Below are 4,541 nucleotides of genomic sequence, written 5' to 3' on the forward strand. Positions count from 1 at the left end.
GGAGTTGAACAGGGGTTGAATAAAAAGGAGAATTTGAGATGACATTGAAGGCTAGGAAGGATTCTGACATGGAGAGTTGGCAATGCCAAGCATCCAGGCAGAGGGGAGAGCATGTGGTATTTGAATGGTATTCTTTTTTTCCCATTTGTTTTGTGTTTACTGGGTGAATAGCACTTTCCTTTACATAGGCATCTGATCTCAGGCTTTTCATACTGAGAACACTGAGATTTCAGTTTGAAGACACCCTGAAATCCTAAGAGTAGCGTACCCCAACCACCCTCTAATAGCTGGCTTGTTTGTATAGGCAGAACAATTCATCTCTCCATTTTGGATGGCTAGCTGTCTGTGAGTTACTTGCCTTATTTAATGGGAAAAATCAGATAGGAAGTGGTCTTTAGGGACACTTTTACTTAGAAAATCACACTTGTACAGCAAGTTAAGTCTTACACATTTAACATTTGCTTATTGAAAGCAATGTCATAAAGTCAAATAAAATTAAACACATATTACCTTTTTCCTCACAAGCACATACCAATTATGGAAGGGGACTTAACAGGAATTTTAGAAAATATAACAGAATTATTCTTTTTAGTAGTCCTTGGGTAGTCATGACAATACTTCCACTTTTTGTTTGTTTCTTTGAACAGAATTTTGGTCCAAAGTTTTGTTTGTTTCTAGTATCTGCTTCTGCCGTCCCCTCTATCAGATCGGCTTCCTCCACGGCCACCACCTCTTGGTGCTCTGTGGCCTGAACTGCTGTAGGAATCACGTGGAGGAGGACACGCCCTTTCCATAGAAGGGAGAAGCCCTCTTTCTTGTCTGCCAACCCAATCATGACCACTTAAGTAGAGATCACTTCGACTGCTTGTGTAACTGTCTCAACCCATCATGTGAGCTGCTATAGTCATCATAGTGACTGCTTCCACCACAATGTGGCAGGGGCCCTCATGTAGTAGAGAGTTACAATAACTATCATATGGATCTCCACTTAGATGATCTGAATAGTCATGATCACAGCCATACCCATCTCTATTACTGTAGCCCCTGGATGGATAAGTCATCATGTGAACTGGAATAACCATAATCACAGTCAGTGTAATCTCTTGGTGGTGGTGCTGGATCTCTTGTATCTCAAGATCTTAGGTAATGTCTACTTGAATAGCTGTCTTTAGCATAATAACCATCATCTCTTGGGGACAAATGAACATCTCTATGAAAAAGCAGGGGCTCCCTTCGAGGTGGGCCTCCATAACTATCTTTTCCATGTGATACAAGAGCTCTTCCTCCCATTCCACTGCTGCCGTAAGCTGCTTCATGAAGGAACAGATCTTTTAGGAGGAGGACCTCCTTTTTAAGGTGGTGGGCCTCCCACTCCTTTACTGGGAGTGGTCCCCTGTAAGAACTCATGTTAAAATTTGTGAATAGCCACCATCATCCATATGCCCTCCCTGAGAGAGAAATCCCCTGGTTCCTCTACTTCCTCCTTTTCCACCCTTAGTCCTCTTGGAGGGCCTCTGCTCCTTGTGGGTAGAGGTAGTCCATGTCTACCACTTTCAAATGATGGCTTGGTGGTTTGTTTCACTTTGATGGCTTTTCCATCTAAAGATTTTCCATTTATGTTTCTGGCTGCATTCTTTGCATCTGCTGGGATTTCAAAGGCAGTAAAAGCAAACCCTTCTGATGTGTTGGTTCTCAGAATTTTATCAAGAGCACTTCCACTATTCATCCATATTTACCAAATATTGCTTCATGTACTTTCTCATTTGTTTCTGTATTGAGCCCAGCAAGGAAGAGGTTTCCTAGAGACACTTGTTTCAACTATTTTTTTCCTGGTGAGTTGGAGGTGTGATAAAGATTTCCAGCTCCTGTGAGCTCACTGGTAAGGTTTCCTAGCAGTTCAGCACAACTGGTGGTTGTCATGTTTGAAGACCAAACACAGAAGTCTGTATTGTTACTGCACGAGAATTGAATCATATTATTAATATTTCTTAAATGTAAGTTCTTTTTCCATTGAAACATGAAAAAAAATTGTTAAGCTTAAATATTTTAATGTTTGATAATATTTTCATCTGACAGAAATAAAAGTCTTGACATGCTGCCATTTTTCAAATAGTTGTTGGAGGGCACTGCTGCCTATACTGCACGCTTGGAAAACTTTAACTCAAACTGGGAACTGGGCCTCCGCTATGTAGGCAAGAGCAGAATAAATGAGGCAGATGTTTTATTGACTTCTGCTCATTTGAATCTGCTCTGTGCAGAAGGGAGACGTTGTTTGCCTCAAATTATTTAAGTGCCAGCATTTGTCACTCCTGTAATTCACTTACCACCACCAGATATGCAATTACTTTAACTGCAAGCCACTTACATCTTAGTCAGTTCTACTGTCTAAAAATATGTCTGCTTTTATTTGAAGAGCTAAGATTGAAACTGTCACTTGGTACCATTCCAAAACTTTGCTAATTGTGCACTTTAAGTAGAGCAATATTTAAATTAATTTTCCTTTTAAATTTTAAGAAGAAATGATCACTCATGTCATGTTAATTTATAATAATCATTTCACATTATATTTTAAGAATAAGAATTGGGGCCGGGCATGGTGACTCACGCCTGTTGTCCCAGTGCTGTGGGAAGCCGAGGAGGGTGGATCATCTGTGCTCAGAGGTTCGAGACCAGCCAAGACCCCGCTGAGCCAGATGAGCCAGAGTGAGACCCCGTCTCTACAACAACAACAGGACAACGAGACAGCTGGACCTTGTGATTCCAGCTCCATGGGGGGCAAGAAAACACTACAGGAGGAAGAAGTAATAAAAAAAAATTAAAAAAAAAACCTTCAAAGTAATAAAGTTGAAATAAAAAAAATTAAAAAAAAAAAAGAATAAGAATTGGGAATTGGTTGGCCTGAAAGGCTACACAGCTTGTTTTGGTATTGGACCTTGACTTACCACTTTAACTTATCCAAATGTATCCTTTCATGATGACTTTTCTGAGGATTTGATCAACTTCAGCTCATACTACAATCCTCATAAGCTAGCACTGTGATGATTTCCCTGTTTTATTGGACACTGTGACTGACAAAACAGTAGTTTTCATTCCACCATTCATGAATAAATAGAAAGTTTCAACAGAACAGTTTATTTACCTAGAACTAGATAGAGTGACCCTTTTAGGTTGAGTTTGAGTGATAGATACATAGAGTAGGTTTTTTTTTTTTTCAAAGATGTGATGAGAAGGAAGTTGATCAGTTTTCATCCAAAAATATTGGGGCAGAGCCTTTATGTTCCCTGGAATGACAGGATGATTTTGATGACTCATGGATACGGATAAACAGCCTGGGACCCTCTGCCATGTGGTTTAGGTTTGGTTTCCAGGATAAATGTATCATGGCACATACCTATTTGTTGCTAATTTTATCAGCTGGGCTATCCCTGGCATTATTTTTTGTTGTTGTTAGTTTAGTTTACTTTTTTAAAAAAAAAAACTAACAAAAGGATTCATTTTTATGTAGTTGCTGCCAGCTTGGATTATCTTAGCAATGCACAGGCTATGAATGAAAAATCTTAGTTCTTTGTTTATTTTTGTTTGTCTTTTGGTCTTCTTTTGGTTTCTCTAAGAACTCTATGTGCCCTTTCCTGACTCCAAGGGTCTTCACATGCTATTCTTAGTGTCTATAATACCATCTCTCTAACCCTCTTGGCCTACTTGGCCCTTTTGTCTTTCACATCTTATGCAAAAACTCGTCCTCAGGGAAAACTTCTGTGACATTCAGAGGAGACCAAGTCCACTTACTATGGTCCAAATCACCCTGATATTTTCTTTTGTACCCTTCACTGCAAATGATTAAAAAAAAACCCCAAACCCTGTCTTGTAATTATTTTTCAAAGTCTTTATGCCCTCAAATGCAAACTCTCTGAGGACAGAGACTATGTCTATCACTGAACTTGCTATACTCCCCGCTCCCAGGATGGTGGTTTATACACAGACTCTTCAATATTTATTTGTTGAATGAATCATACCGATAAAAAGGTGAAAACATAGACATGCAAGCCCTGATATCAACCTCTTTGATTCAAAAGCTTTTTCTCACAATTTATCTTCATTATTTTTATGTACTTATACTGGGAAAATAATTAAGAGATCCAAGGAAGGTGATACAATTGGTTTACTGGAAAGTGTAGTCTTAGTGGCTGTCAGACTTGGATTTGAATCTTCACTCTTACTTATGAATTGAGTGCTAATGAGACATTTTTTAAATCTCTAAAGTGAGAATAGGTAACACTGCAGTATTTTTCTTGCATCCAGGGGGATAGTATTACTTATATTGCTGAGTTACAATGAGGACGTAGTAGGAGCTCAATCAAATGTTAACTGACTTCCTTCTCACCCTTTTCTTTTCATTCCAAAGTACTTTTGGTGTGAGACAAACTAAATAAAGTTTCATAGTTTACCTTAATTTTTTTTTTTTTTTTTGAGACAGAGCCTCAAGCTGTCCCCCTGGGCAGAGTGCCGTGGCATTACAGCTCACAGCAACCTCCAACTCCTGG

General features: G+C 39.1%; 1 pseudogene; it reads right to left on the reverse strand.

Moving 5' to 3' along the window:
• Nucleotides 1-674: 674 nt before the first annotated feature.
• Nucleotides 675-4,541, reverse strand: part of LOC100951800 — a 30,891-nt pseudogene continuing 27,024 nt past the window's right edge.

The sequence above is a fragment of the Otolemur garnettii genome, unplaced genomic scaffold (assembly GCF_000181295.1).
Source record: "Otolemur garnettii isolate 467f Iridium unplaced genomic scaffold, OtoGar3 scaffold00117, whole genome shotgun sequence".
Lineage (NCBI taxonomy): Eukaryota > Metazoa > Chordata > Mammalia > Primates > Galagidae > Otolemur > Otolemur garnettii.